The 16,464-nt window shown below is 36.9% G+C and overlaps 1 long non-coding RNA gene across 1 annotated transcript in view; it reads right to left on the minus strand.

Annotated features, from left to right (window-relative positions):
* The window catches only part of LOC133265216 (uncharacterized), a 247,094-nt gene that overhangs the window by 54,190 nt on the left and 176,440 nt on the right, over positions 1–16,464 (minus strand). The window contains exons 3-5 of the long non-coding RNA XR_009741896.1: positions 9,795–10,031; positions 8,285–8,524; positions 2,022–2,143 (exon numbers count right to left, since the gene is read on the minus strand). This is a non-coding gene — a long non-coding RNA (uncharacterized LOC133265216). The remainder of the gene's footprint in view (positions 1–2,021; positions 2,144–8,284; positions 8,525–9,794; positions 10,032–16,464) is intronic.

A 16,464-nucleotide genomic window follows, 5' to 3' on the forward strand; every position in this document is an offset into this window, starting at 1 on the left:
AGATCACTTGTCAGGAGCTATGCAATGACATAAGCACTCCTGCAGTGCACATCTGAAAAGGTTCTTCAAACACAGATGAAAACACACAGTTTGCAGGCAGGTTCTTACAGTCCCACTTGTCTGATCCAGAACTGTGGCAGAGGTGCACAGAGCAGCATTTACCCATAGTGTCCATTCCTTTTTCTCCAGTTCTTAATATGATCATTCACTTTCATTTCCTTCACAGGTGAAGTGGTTTTATTTTATAGTAAAATAGAATAGCTTATTTTTAACTATTATTTTTTATGAAGACTGACCTTATTAAAAATACCACAACTGAAGACCCCAAGGCTGCTGAAAATAAAGTATTTTCTCTACAACAGCAAAATTTATGTACTGAATTTCTGACATTTCTCTTTAGAAATCAGCTTCACTCGCCTGGCAGAGATGTGGTGTTTGAGACATCAAGGAACAGCGGGGGGAAATAAACCAACCCTCTAAAAATAAAAAGAAAACAACACAGAATAAATTGGATAAAAAACAATAGGTAGGAAAATATAGTGTGAAGACAGGAAATGACAGACTAGGGCTAGGCCTGATTTAGCTGTGTATGCTGTGCATTATGGATACCAAGAACTCCCATTCTCCTCTGTGTCTTGATACCTCCTTAGCTGTTGGCCATGAAAACTCAGTTAAGACCAAGCCTTGAGGTACTTTCTCTAGGTTTTTCCAAACAGAAGCACTGCTGACTCTGCTTCAACTCCCATCTAGAGCACCTGCATCACAAAGGGTGTCCTCAGTGCACCCCAGTTCCTCAGCTCTGGAGGTGCTCAAAACAAATGAAACAATTTTTTTTTTTGCCGGGGGTGAAAAAATACAGCAAAGCTATCGGTACTGCAAAGCAGTGTGCAGTCTATCATGTGTATTGTATACACTGCTGTACCTGCAAAGGCAGCTCTAAGTAAAAATGGTTTGGGCTCAAGGGTAAGGAGCATTTTCTCTTTTAGCAAATCTAAGTAAAGAACAAGAAAGCTGCAAAATGGTGTGGGGGCATACAACCACCAGCGGATAGAAAACTCTGGCCTCGGCTGATCATCTAAACTAGTAATGATCACCCAGCAGTAAGGCCAGTGGCATGTGAATGTATGTGTGTGTTACAAAGAACTGTCTAGTATAGGGAAAAGGTAGCAACTGTCAGGGGATTTTTTGGCTGTGTTTTTTTTTGTTTGTTCGTTGTTTTTTTTTCAAGTAGTAATAACCCAAAAGAAGTCTTTTTTCTATTCAGTCATCTCTGCACAGGCAGAGTCTGCTAGCAGCAGGAGGCTGTGCTTTTCTTTTAGTTAAGTTCTTTTCTGGCCTTGACTATAAGAAAAAGAAAACTGAAAAATCAGATTTGCAGAGAGGTGGCAAAATTATTGAAAAGATGAAATATTTAACAGCCTAATATGTTCCCATCATCTCTAAATTCTTACAGATAAATAATTATCCTTGTTTTATTGTTTCTCAATCATTCCAACAAGAGCTTGGCTTTGCCTGGAACCTGATATGAGACCAATTCTAAGATGACTGACGCCCAGCTAAAATTGTACGTTCTTTGGCATGCCTTTTGCTTAATGAAAATTACAGTCCTGTGAGAAATGGAAGGGGGACACTGCGCCACCAGTATATAGAAGACATATCAGAAGAGGGGTAAGATCTAAAAAGGTCTAGATTGAGATATTAAAATTATTCAAATTAGAGTGGATATGTCTTCCACACCCTATACTATGTTTTTTTTTTTTTTCTCAATTCTAATAAAACTAGTAGGAGTGTAGACAAAGAATGACAGAATATTCCATGTTTCATTATCATATGACGTGCCTTACCTTAGCCACTGGCAAAATCACTTTACGAAGTATAAGTCCTGGAACCATTATTTTTTCCTTTAGCTCTAAATTAGTGTGATCCACAGTAAACAAACACTAGAATCCTCATAGAATGTGAGCACAGTAGATTCAAACAGTGATTTTCTAAGCATCTGCCAGTACAAAAGGAAAGATTACCTGTGAGCATCAGGACACAGTTTCTGGCCAGTGTTTTTTAGTATTTCATATACTTTGGGGTTGACTTCACCAGATGCAGACAGAAGTACTTCTTCCTTTTAACAAGCATTCCCTGGAAGCACCTGTCAGAACAAAAAACCAAGTGGTTATTCACAAAGATTTATGGTTACTAGACATATAATACCCAATAGGAAATAATCATTTATGCAGTACAACAGCTGAGCATGGAATTTTAAGAGGGGCTGCATAATTGACCAATAGCAATATCTGAAATAGCACTGCTTAAGAAAAGATTAATTTAGTCTCATGCAACAAGGCATAATTTAGCCCTACAGGCATTAGGAAGGCATGTTATCTTACATCTAGCATTGCAGATTGGACTTAGTGGTATTATGGAATATTCTGTTTTTCCTCTGAAGCATGTAATATTAGCCACTGCCAGAGGCAGAATATCAAACATCATCTGCACCTATTTCCCTCATCATGAAGGACTAATTCAATTTTTGTAACAATAGGAGAGGAGAGTCTAGCAACTACTTGGAGATCAACTGGAGAACAGCATACTCCAGGCTTCAGTGCGTTACTGTAACAAAAGTAGACTGACTTGTCTGGCTCCCTTAGTGGGATTAGAGTTTTGGCACCTACTAATGCATTAGCTTTGGCAGACTTTGAATGATGCCTTACATATTTATTTAAACATAAATTTCAAGTTCTGGACTCCCTTTCAAAGGGCTTAGAAGGTAGAGTTACTTAGTGACAGTGTAGGATATGAAGGTATTGTCTGCTGTTTCTATAACACCCTTACGGTTTGAAACTACATTCTGATGTGACTTCTATTTGAACCTCAACATGTGACTAGTTTAGATAAGCAAAATTTGCTCCCTTTTTGGGGTGATAACAGCGATACACAACCCTGAAATTTAAGCAACATGACACTTTGCTTCTCCTTCTAATACATGACTGCTGCAAGATTTCATTATTTGAAAATGACTAAGAGGACAAGTTTCAGCTACTGAAATAAATTAAGCTTCATCTAAGCCCTAGTGATTAAAAAAAAAAAAAATAAAAGCTGTATTTGACACATTTCCTGCTTGAAAACGAAAATCAAGTATATAATGATTGAAAACATGAACTTCTATTAACCAAGGAAACCTTCCAACTTGTACGCTAACTCTGCGAACAAGTTCATGCCTTCCTTCATCTTCTATCACCCCAAGGCTGTGACCTGACATTACACTCATCAGAACCAATAACCATAAGGGATTGTACTTGCAATGAAGCTGAACATGAAAGAAATTAGAATTTGCTTTAAGAACAACTTGTTAATATTTTGTAAGTTTTAGGTAACACTGAATGATACCAAAGTTGCAAGCTTGTATTCTTGCCTTTTACTTTTATATCCAATAATTTAAATTTTCACTTGTAACACCTGCACTCATGAAACGCTCATGCACAGTAAAGAACTTCTTCCTTAAATCTAACCTAAATAGGGGAAGTTTAGGTTGGATATAAGGAAGAAGTTCTTTGCTGTGACGGCGGTGAGGCACTAGAATAGGCTGCCCAGGGAAGCTGTGAATGCCCCATCCCTGGCAATGCTCAAGGCCAGGTTGGACAAAGCCTTGGGTGGCATGGTTTAGTGTGAGGTGTCCCTGCCCATGGCAGGGGGGTTGGAACTCGATGACCTTAAGGTCCTTTCCAACCCTAACTATTCTATGCTTCTATGAATGTAATTAAAACTATTAATCAGTTTAGAATTTTGTCAAGCATACAACTGTGCAATTTTGTACACATTTTAACATCAGCATTATTACTACAAACAGAAGACATCTCAATTAATAAATCTGAACTTTTAAAAGAGTAGATACTTAGGAACTTTCTCGCTGTGCTTCAGAATCCTGCTCTCCAAAAATCACACCAGTTTCTACTGTCAATTCCTCTTGAAAAACAGTGAAAACAATATGAAAAAAACCTCCTTACAAGTTACTCTACTATAAAAAGGAAGAAGAATGCAGTTCTCCAACATAAACTTTACTGGATTGTTTATCCATTTATCTCCAACCGCTTTAAATTTCTTATTATTCTATTTCCATTTCTGCACTGTAGTGAACACTGCTATACTGTAGCTATAGTACAGCACTATGCAGAGCTTCCTTGGTATCAAAATTCAAATATATGTTTCATAATATTCTACAGATGATTCTCTAGTGCTCCAGTGGACAGAAGTGGGAATCTTTTTCCAAGATTTCACCAAGGAAAATTCTGCAGGCAGAGAAAGACCTTAAAAAAAACTTTAAAAAGTGTTTTTCTTACATAATCCTTAATATCAGCAGTATATTTCAATCCCTTCCACTCAGAAACTGCTGTTCAGAAAGAATTAGCTTGCAATAAGATTATATTCCTCTAGTTCATAGAACAAAAGTGATTACTTACGACTTTTTAAAGGCTATTTTGCATAAGGGATATAAAAATTGGCTTTCCCCACTTAAGCGAAATAGTTAATTTTGTCACCATCTTTCTATGTTGTTCTAAGCTAGTTTTCAAAATCAGTGAAAAACAAAGGACTTGATTATAGTTAACAACTGTATGATGATCACTTAGACCAAGGAGCTTACACAACTGACTGGTATGAGATGAATAAAACAAGGACAGAAAACAAAGATTATGGACACTGGATTAGAATAACCACTGAAAGAAATCCATCAAGTCTGTTTCCTTAAAATTATTCAATAACTGCTACTAACAGAAGTTGATTCACATGTGCACAATGAGTCAAAGCCTATCTTCTGCCATTTTGGGTTTGTCATGACAAACATGACAACTGAACTGCTTGGAAAAGAATACTTAGGGGGAAGTAACATCTGAAATAAATAAATACGCTAGTAGGAACTGTCCTATCCAGTGAACATGAAGTGTTAAATACTTTCCTCAACATTTTAGAACTACATCATGCCATAAAAATAGATAATATAAATTAGTTGTAAAGACTGTATGAAAAATTTGCAATCATATCTAGCATGCGAAAAAGAAAGGCACAAAACTTCTCTGGATGCACTATAAAACTGAGCCAGCACTTTTAAAACAATATAAAAATCTTATTAAATATCTAAATCTGGAAGGTTCTATTGTCTCAGCATTGGAATTAGAATCTTCTATAAACTGAGCATCTTAAAATACCTTTACAGAAATGAGGCTTCAGTTGAAACAATACTGTAAATACTTGGGGAATTTCTAAAAGGAGGTTTTGCACTTCAGACTTTCAGATTTTTTACATCCAGATACCTCAAATAAAGTAAGTGGACAGACATTACAGCATTCAGTTTTCAATTTTTGAAAATCTAAAGTAATCCTGATATTTACACAATACCAAACTGAAACATATATATATTTGTGTCAAAATGAATACAGAAATCCCAAGCCACTACACATAAAATGAACACCTTTGTAAATTACTGTTACAAGTACAGGGTTTATTGCATGAGCAAATACTATTAATGTGTATGTAGAATATGTATCAAACGTTAGTAAACATGTGTATGGAGTAATATCTAATGCTTAGACTGCAAGTGGAACAACCTTTCTAAACTGTCTCTCCTACTCTTCTGAACTTTCAACATTCATAATTTTGACTTGTCTATAAATCACTGCCTTGTTTTTAAAACATGGTGTTTGCGAAGTTTTTCCTTTGAGGATTTCTGGGTTTAAGCATCTGCATGCAAAGGCCTACAGGAGAAGTTTGGAGATGTCTGCACGAGAGCTTTTCAGGAGAGAACCATTTTTGTTGCTGAATATATGTTTTGTATCTTTGCACATTAATGTGTATTCTAAAAGTTATCCGGATTAAACACCATCAAAGTTAACAGCCTCTTTTTATAAGACTTTATCTTTTTCATTTTAAGATGTTATTAGAATAATAAAACTGGTGCCTGGTGGGCTGAAAGCAGACTGCCATTTAACATATTTAATGACCATCTGGAGAGGGTTTTTTATTCAGAGCTTTATTTTGTATTTTCTCTTAAGCACTTTTTACTTTTTTTAGAACATCCCCATTTTTCCTTTCCAGTTTGGAAGCAGTACAAGGTGCAAACACAACAGCCTTGGCTATACTTTTTATCTCTTTGTTCTTTGGTTATTAACAACATGCCGTACGTACTATAACCCAGAAAACCAGCTCTTGCCAGGGAAAGGCAGCAGAGGTCAGACTGGATGGGTAACCTGAACAGCACTGGCAGAGCTGCAACAGGCAGCAGTGCTGTTTGCTCCCCCCTCAAATACCTATAGTAAACTCTTGGGGCATTCTTGTAGTCAAATATTCAGAGAAACTAGTAATATGTGGCAAATCCAAGGAAAATGAAGACAGGACTTACTCTGCTTGCAGAGAATCCCATCACCTGGGTGGGCTGCCACTGCTGTTTCCTCCTGATGTGCAGGTACCTCAGGGCCCTGGGGATGGCTTCCCCAAACCAGTGTTCGTGCTCCTTCATGTCCCAGGCAGCCAGCAGTCTCAGGGTAGGGATGCCAAGCATCACCTACAAGCATGGAATACCGGCTCAAAGTCTTTAGCTGGGCACATGAAGCAAGCTTCTGAGAGCAGCGGCAGCCCTTGTGAGGAAAAGCCGGGTCTGCCCTGCGCCAGTCACAGCCAGGTCTAACCGGTTCCAGCCGATCCCAGCACAAGGCGCGGCTGGGCCAGGCACGGAGCCGGCGGTGCCTCAGGGCAGCAGCGCTGAGGAGCGAGGGAAAAGTGTGAGGAATGGCCCGGAGCACGGCACGGCACGGCAAGGGCAGGGGAGAAGGACGTGCTCCAGGCCCCTGCAGCCATGACAGACTGTGAGACCATTCCAGTTTGGGTACTAGATAAGCTTCCTGGTGTTAATTCCATGGTTTTTATGTTTCAGAATCTTTCTGGTTATGAAATATGAAGAAGTTCTCATCTATCACCTGGCTTCCACCATCTCTGTTAACAGACTGTCTGCAGTGCAAGTATTAGTTGTTAATAACATGATTGTTTTCTTCTGAAAACAAACACGGAAGGGAAGACCAATTTGGTCATTAAGTTGTATTTGTACTGGTGACTGGCATTAACTTCAGGAAACATTGTTCTGTCCTTGTCCTTGCTGGCTCTAATGCTTTAATGTATTCATTAAATAAAGAACTAGGTATAATCCTGTATGGGCTTTTTGAAGGATAATATTCTTTAATAATTAGTGTCAGTTTATTAATATCTTTGCAAAATTTTGTGCTATGCAGTTGTGAACTGTCAACTGAATAGGCTGTTAGCATTTGAAAGTAGAAAAGACAAGAATACACAACCATGTGTACGTGCAAAAGACTGAACTAAGACTGTTTTCTGCCTATACACACTTACTGAAAAAAACACTTCACAATTCACTGTGTACGCCTGCCACAATATAATCTTTACAAGAAGAAAGTGGCAAAATTTGCCTAGCTGTATCTGGCCTGTTCTTTGTATAACCAGTTGTATTTTGTGGACCCTTAGGCAATTACGATAGCAGGCATCTATAATGGCATTTATAATGTACCTCTGTGTATATTAATGGGTGGAAATTTAGCACCATTTACATCTAGACATACTGCATCTTAGGGCTTTTAGGGAAAAAAAAAAAAACAAAAAAAAAAACCCAACAAAAAACATATTTTGAGTAATACAGGGCTTAAGTGACATCCAAAATGACAGAGGAGAATGTCCTAAACAGTTTATTAGGAAGCTGAAAGACAGCTAAGGCACGACTGACAACCAGCCACCATGTGAATAAAAGATTAAATGCATTTGTACAATTGTTTGTGCAGTGAGGAATGGTGTGTTCCTTTGGAAGCAACAAAGCATTTCCAGAGTTATTCTTGGCAGCATAATGAAGTTAACTCAACCAGCTAAGGGTGTTCCTATAGCTTTTCTGAACTGTCATATCCTTGCATCACCTTTGCTTCTGTGAACAAATCTGTTGGATTTACCAACTAAATTATTTATAGTGTTCATTGTTGCTGTTTATTATCTACAGAGACACATTTCAAATCTGAAATGCAAGGAGAAATGAGTCAGGCTCTTAAACATGAATAAAAGAATTGTTTGGATGGTTCACAGATGGAATTTCACTGTTTCTTCATGCTGGAAAGGATATCAGTAACAGCTTTTTCTGAGACAATAAGATCTTGCCTATTGTTGTCATGCAAATAGTTGAATAATGTCTAAAGAAACACAGTCTGCAAACTGAAAAAATCCAAATATAATTTCTTCTTCTTAATACCTGTGCTTTTTATCTTTGTCCCTGAAGTAGTGCTTTCTGCACTGCATCTAATGAAATTCAGAGTGGACCTCCAAATCTTCCGAGCTGTCATGTCAGCAGTTCCAGTAGCATCTGGGCACCTTTGCCTCCACAAGGTGTCCATCAGAGAGACATCTCAGGAAAGCAGGTCTCTGTCTCCTGGTTTAAAAGTGCTTTTTCCTACAGGGACCAGCTCAAGACCTCAAGTGTCAGAAAAGAATACTGTGGAAGTGGAAAGAATGTACTAGGCAATAAAAGAACCCAAACATTCAGCACCCTACCAAAAGCACTACTAGTGTATAAACCAACGCAACCTCTGTCACTATATCAAATTACAAACACTAAGACAAAGTTCAGTAATCCAAAGTCATTGTTACATTTATGGGGAAGACATAGAAACAAAATGTAAATAAGAATATGCTTCAATCCACATGTATAGTGGTGGAGAAAAAAAACATCGGCCAGGAAGGAAAAAACTTCAAACAGCAAGAACTAGGTTGAAAACAAGACGTACATAGCATGATAGATCTCTCAGGTCTCCAGAAAACATGATGCTGTTTAACAGAAAACTGAACTCCCCTACCAAGCCTTAAAAATAACACACGCAAAAGTCTGGGATCATAGGAGACTAGTGGAGAAGCTTGCAATTAGGTCTAGGAAGAAAGATTCTGCATACAACAGCTCCATTGCATGACTGACAGTTCCCTGAATCAGTTCTACCATGTCCAACCATACAAACATCTCATGAAAAATGGGATTCTGCATTTCCCTTATATTAACTATTTGCACGATCCTATAGTGACAATACAAAAAGTGACAGTACAAGGAAAGTACAGGTGAAGGCTTAGTACCTTGCAGTTTCAAAAGCATTTCAGAGAATATACATATTTGGGGGGAAAATCAGAAACACTGAAAAGGCCATGAAAAAGATGCCTGGATACACAGGATAAATGTGCAGAAGTGCTGTAATTCTTCACTATAATAAAACAGAGAGCACACGGACAGTCGAACTGCAGTAGAAAGCTAAGACAACTGAACTACATTTGTCTTAATTTGCTCCACTGACCTATACATAATATTGGACACACATCTAGTCACACATTTCTTCTCTGCTGTTTAACTATGACATTGCTACCCAATTCCCTTGTTCATGTGAAATATTATGTATTTAAAATTGCTAGAAGTATCTTTATTTCTTGATCCTCTGAATTCAAGTGAATCATAATTGAAACAAAACAAGAAACATTTTTCTTCTAACAGATGACATATTTGTATATTCTCTCTATTACTGAAAAATTACTGTAAAACTATATAAATGGTAGCTGGTGAATACTTAAAACAAGTATGAAAGTTGAAAATGTAAAACAGCTGTGCTAAACTAAGGCCAAATTTCAGAGTAAAAATAAAAATTTTAATATTGTCACAATTTGGACACAAAGTTAAACGTAATCTGGAATCCCTGTGCACTGCAAAACACATTGATCAGCCATACCTTGTGTTGAGGCCAGTGAAATAAGTAACAGGAGTTTCAAGCACATAAAGATTTTCTCCACTGTCTGGGCTGTCTTTGAGAACTGCAAAGAAGGGGTGACTTTCCACAGCAGTTGGAAGTAATTTATATCCAGTAAGGCACTTGTATACAAGCTGATCAAAGTCCAGTGTCCTCAAAAGCAAGTCCTTGGATTCTAGAGGACCTACATGCAGTTGGCATGTGGACTAAAGACAGCTTCTGAAAGGAAAAATAAGACTCAATTAATGTAATTTATTTCACATTTTTGTGTTTCTGAGTCTTCGGGCTTTCATCTCCATAACACTATTTAAAACAAAACAAAAATCTTGTCATCTCTAAAGATAAATGCAAGCTGTATTTCAAAGAGAATCCAGTATTCAAGGACAACTGTTTTCTCTCTGCTCTTCCAAATTTTTATTCCTTGTCTGATGGACTTAAAACCAAACAAAAAAATACTCCATATTCCTCTAGAGTTAGAAGAATGTGCCTTCATGATTCAGTCTCTTTCATTTCTTTCAATTTGGTTTATTCTTCTTTAGTAATGCATTTCAGCTGAGCAGGCTCTGTTACACTTCTCAGCCATGCTCCTTCAAAGTGTAATCTCCAACTGCATCCTCTCTTTCTGCTTCTCCCACCACTACTATTGAGAAAATGTGATTTATCAACAAATTCAATACATAGCCTCTGCCTTGGGCTTAAAAATTATTACAACAGAAATGAAATAGCATACTAAATAGTGCCTTTCGTATTCTTTAAAAAAACATGGAAATAATACTTGGGACTAAAATTCTCCTGCAAGCCCTTCCAGCTCAGTGTACAAATTCAGATTTAAGTAAACATGTTAAAAATTGTAGAGCTTGACTTAATATTAAAAATTACAGAATCTGCACATAATCATTGCAGCAAGAACAAACCTAATGATGAAAAAATAGAAGAACTGCCTTTTTAGTTTAAGTTGTAAACCAGAGATGGAGAAGGTGCCTGGATAGCAAGGTGAAAGCAAAGACACAAGTGGCAAGACAATATGCAATCAAAATCCACCATTCCAGAAAACAGCCTTGTTACACTCAAAGAGATGACTGTCAGAAATTTAGCAGGGTCATAACCATTAATCATTTTATTTAGCTGATAATCAGGCAGCTTGCTGACTTAATTGTATATAACAGCACCCTTAGAATTCCTGTACTCGCATAAATGTTGACAACACTACAGATTTGTATTTGGGCATTCTTGCTACTCCAGTGACTTCAGAGCCTGAACATTAATTACACTTACATAATTATTGTGCTGACAATTAATCTGAAATTCTGTGCCAAACACACGATGTTTACTTTTTCATGCAAATTGACATATTTGGTTTATTCCCTCAGTCACAAACGTACAGCCACCCCTTCATCAATCTGGACTAACTGTATTACATTAATTAGAAAGAAAGTTTAATTTCTTTTCCCTGTGTACCCAAAGGAATCAAAAGGACATGGTTGCTAAGACACATTCCTGTAAAAGAAAAGAATTTCTACCTATGCACATCCAGCAAGCCCTTATCATGTACTGAAAAAAACTTGTTAACAGCAGTCAACTAAATTTTAATGCTTAAAGATTATTGTGTAAGACTGGAAGAAGTTTAATAAGTCAGGATTCAAGTTCTGATTAAAACCAGTATCCTTGGGCATTAAGCTAAGCATTGAAACGTACGCTGCAGTAAAAGAAGTTAGGGACAAACACACTCAGAACTGGTCATTATTTTCCTAATAATTTTTACCACCTCCTAATATTCTTTATAAGCAACAAATACTTACCACATGTACAGACCTTAATTATTCTATTCCAATGCGTATAGTATATAGAAGAGACAATTTCCTTTGGTAAATATTTACTTCTTTATAAATAAGTTAAATTTTGATGACTTATATAATTCTCTTTTGAATTTTCAGAGTAAATAAGATATAAAACTTTCTTTAAAAAAAGATGGAAATTTAAAATATTTCCCATTGCATTCCTCTGTGAATTACCCACAGTTATTACTTCATCAGGCTGCAGAAATGATTATTTTCTGCAAAATACTATGCAGCTGATTATGATTTCAAAGATAGTTTTGCATTAAGTTCACATAAGTTACTGAGGATGCAAAATGAGAGCTGTGGGTTAACATTATTTATGGAGGCCTAGATGGAAAGCCCCTTCTTCCTAGAAAAGCCTGACCCAAGGTAACCAATGTTTTAATGTAGGAAATTTCTAATTTTTCCTTTTTTGCATTTGCAGTTATGCATTGGAAAAGAACTGGAACTGGTAACCTCACTTTAATCTCTGTTTTGATAGCTTAAGTAGGTTGCCTAAAGCTTGCTCTAACAATAGAACAGTTTTGAATGTTCTGCTCCTTTTTAGGACTGGCTGCCAAGGTATGATCTATCACAATTCCAGGGCATTTTAAAGACAAGAAACGCTGGGTCTTTCAATTATGGAACCTCTTTTCCACTGGCTTTAGTCTAACTACTCACATCCAGAAGCTTCAAGGGGATATCAATTTTTCAAAGCATATTTCTGAACAAACTGTAGCCTGACACATGTGTGAAGGCAAGACAACAAAATTACTTTTTTCTGTGCCAGTCCACTAACAAGGCCTATACCCTAAGAAATGTTAGTACCTGTTACAACCTTTTTTCTCAGCAGCTCCTGGTGCCTGTGTACAAGGACTGGCTGCCCCGATTGGAAGTGCTGGGAAATAGTCTGTTGTGAGATGAGGAAGGCAAAATTTCAGCCAAAGATTGCTAGTAGCCCATGGATGCGAGAGGAAAAACACCAGTATAGAGTGGTATAAGATTCCAAAGGAAACAAAACAAAAACAGGGAAGATAATCAGGTCATTGGGCATAACCAGGTCATCGGGCATAACCAGGTCATCAGGGTGATTTGATGATGTCCACAGAGCCTGGTAGGAGACGGACCTAGGGCCACACCAGGGTCTGGGTGCAATGGACTATGGCCCTCTGCTCCTGCAGACAGTATGCAAGTGCCTAGCTCCATCGCCCATTGCATCTTTGCATTTTAGCAATCTTTTTGTGTCTGCCAATGAATTCTTTTCCTTATTAGTCTTCATAACTTTATGTCCAAAAGTTGAGTTCAAACTCCTTAGACATAAACGTAAAACTTCATACGGGAAGAGTAGAATTAACTTCTAAAAGTTCTACATAATTCTTGCAGTTTCAATTCACGGAAGACTATATTATCCCTTCACGTTATATCAATGTATATTAGTGCTACATTGGTTAAAAGGGAGACCACTTCACAGTTTATGCCTTGTCAACTTCAAATACGCCCACACTGTTTGACAAGAATAAATTGTACATTTAGTTGTCATTTCAATGCTGCTGTTGTTTGAAAATATTATGGCTCTAAGCAGCAAACATAAATCACATTTCTTTTGTTATTAAGCCCTACCCATGCATCAACCTAAAGAACTTCAGAGTCCTTCCTAAATAAAGGAGTGTAAGCAAAGACAGACGTTTCCTAAGAAAGAGTAAAAATCAGAAATACAATTACCTCTTCAGTGATGCTTTTCCCGAGACCAAAACAGCATCACATCTACATTACTGAAGAACAGCCACTTCTGGGCTAAAAATCAGTGGACTTCTATTAGCAGTAAGCTTCATAAATGTGAAGAAAATGAATATATGGAATTATGATAGCTTAGATTAGTCAGCAAATATGTAAAGAAACAAGGCAAACCCAGATGAGTAAACTCAATCACAAAATCCTCCAGTTACCTCCATAGCCATTATTGCTATATTGTCCCATTATGTACCTTGTGAAAGTAGATCTACTAACAGAAAGCATAAAGAGGACCCAAATCTCATTAAGCTGAGAAAAGTTAAGCCACAGTGATCAGTAAAGTACAGGCTTTGGACACACAAGAAAACCTGAATATGAGTCTACTATGACTTGAACACCGGGAATAGAAGAACTTTTAATTACCATAATATAAACAAGTTTAAATATCAGCAATGCTTTAAAAATCTGTAGTTTCATTGGAAGAGGCCATACCATTATTGACCTGAAATTACCATTTAACTCTTAGCAGATTTTATTCCTTTCTTACCATTGCATTAAATTTACAAAATGAGAGCTCTCAGTTTTTTTTTGTAAGATCCGTTATTATTGTTGACTCTTCTGCTTCGGGACAACCTCATAACTTAGATAGCTACTATTCAACCAGGTTGCACTTTGCCAGTTTTCCACATTGTTTTAACTTGGCTGAGCCACTACCAAACCTGATCATGTCGAAAACTGGTAACTAAACACTTCACAATTGTTACAACGTGTACAGTTTTTCTGTGGCAAATAATTTCTAATTTTATTTTATTTTCAGTAATTCTGCTTCACTTTTCCCAACCTTGCTTTTATAAAATAAAATATTTACAAACCAGATACTGTTCCCTGAGATTAGGCTTCATAGAACAGTAGTTCTTCTAAAGGCAAGGTAACTGTGCTATATAGCGTTCCTTACCCTACTAGAGACTACCAAACTGAGGCCAAAATTTCTCTACCCAACCTAACTCTTTAACTGGTGTCAGGCAGGGAAAGAAACTCAAGTTAATGACTTGACTTTGCAATTTATATTAGAGCAAGGATTCTCCAATTAAAAAGTTACATTCAAATTAAGTTGTAATGTCAGATCTCCAGATTTAAACACTCTTTTCAGAAAGAAAAAACAACCAAGCAAAACATCCGTCTCAATAGTACTTAAAATAAACATTATTGATAAAGTAAAAACTCAATAGAAAAACACAAGCAATACAGGAGAGCAATATCAATGACAATTATGTACAAATTGGTGAGCAAATAAAAGTACAAACATCAGTTTATTATTGTCTTCTGATAACCAGAACGGTCTGGTAGTGATGCATATGTTTAACTTCAGTATCCACAGTGAAAATTTAGTAAGATCAGTGTTGTCTAGGTATGATATACTTAATAAAAAAATAACACTAAGTAATAACTCTTCTAATGTATCTGTTCCCGGATCTTAACAGATAACCTTAGGAAAAAAAAAACAAACAACAAACCAAAAAAACCCAAACCAAAAAATTCACAGAATTCCTGACTGAAAACCATTACCAGGTGGATAAATCATTAGCACTCTCTCCTGGCAGATTTGAAGCCACCCTCAGACTGGAAAGGGCCATTGTAAACCGTTCAGTTTGGGTTTTTTTTGCAATAAAGTCAGTTCTGAAGAGCATCCTTTTTAACTCTTGGTAAGACTGAAGGCCACTGAGATAAACAGGCACAGCAGCAGTCCTACTGCTCTTGGCAAACCACAAGAAGTGTTGGTGGTGACACAGATGACAGTGACAGGCTGACACTGTAGATTAATTTAGAGTTAAAGTGTTTCTGATATCCTGATCATCAAGTCAGACCATCTGCAATGAGCTATTAGTGCTTAAGGCACAGGAAGAAAGAGAGACATTACCTCACCAAAGGCAGGGAATGACTCTGGTCTGGAAACATCAAAAAGCAATCAAAGAAAAACACTATCAGACTCAATTTCTATTTGTGTTGGTTTTTTTTATAGTTGCTCTTTTTTATTTTGTACATCCACTATATAAGAAAAGCTGAAATTTTGAATAACAGACAGATAAATAGGACCAAAGGTTAGAAAAAATGTTCTAATTTGAAAGGCATAACTATACCTTTCTTGAAAAAAGTATGAATTTCCTGAGGCATGGTGTAAAGCCATCAAATAAACAGGTTTTTGTTTCAGATAGAACACTGAATTAATTGTACCAACCCCAAAGCTCAAAGAGTGCCACCATTCCACAGCCAGGAATACATACTATAGTTGTCACTTGCAATCCTGTGTCAGAGTATAAAATCTCTGGTAGCAAATACAGCCATTGCCTGAGCAAACTGTATTTATTTTACAATTCTTTTCTCTTCTGTTTCTTATGCCTCAATTTATCAATTTTTATGTCATCTGCACATATATATGTTTTTTCATGTTTTCAGTAAATCAGAGATGCTGTGAAGATTACAGAACAAGATGCCATTTATGAAACAGTCACGAGCTGGCATGTCTACAACTGGTAGAGGTTAAAGGGGAGATACACAAATCAAAGCTGGAGTTCCTAGTGCTCCATTACTAAGCCATGAAAATATAAATTTCTTTATAAATAAATTGTCAAAACAAAGCACTTAATGTGCTGGCTTATGTTACAAGTCACTGATGCCCTTGGGCTAAGAGAATTTGTAAGAATGCTATTGCTTTTCTTTCCTCTTCTGACTCACTGCATATTTTATGCTGCATATTTCTGGCTGCTTAGGCTCCTTTTCGAAGTTGTTCATTTTCCAGGGTAAATACTGATGGGAGCATTTCACTCATTCTGAATTTCAGAGTTGATTAACAGTGAGTAAATCTTTGGAAATTAAAATGAGCTTTATCATTACAAGTCTGTGGAAAGCAGCAATATCTAGGGCTGGGTCACATAACTGACTTGTGACTGACTGAATATAAGCCTTTAAATGATACAGATGTGACAGTGCTGATGTTCACTGATTATAAAATATAGAGAGATAAAAGAAAATAAGTGTTTTCATAGCATTTAAAGAGCTCAAAGATCATAACTTTACAACTTGGCAAAACCAAGGACAAAATAAAC

Source organism: Pezoporus flaviventris, unplaced genomic scaffold (genome assembly GCF_033815535.1).
Source record: "Pezoporus flaviventris isolate CSIRO_AGI_PZ_B2104156 unplaced genomic scaffold, CSIRO_AGI_Pfla_v1 ptg000005l, whole genome shotgun sequence".
NCBI classification, from domain to species: Eukaryota; Metazoa; Chordata; class Aves; order Psittaciformes; family Psittacidae; genus Pezoporus; species Pezoporus flaviventris.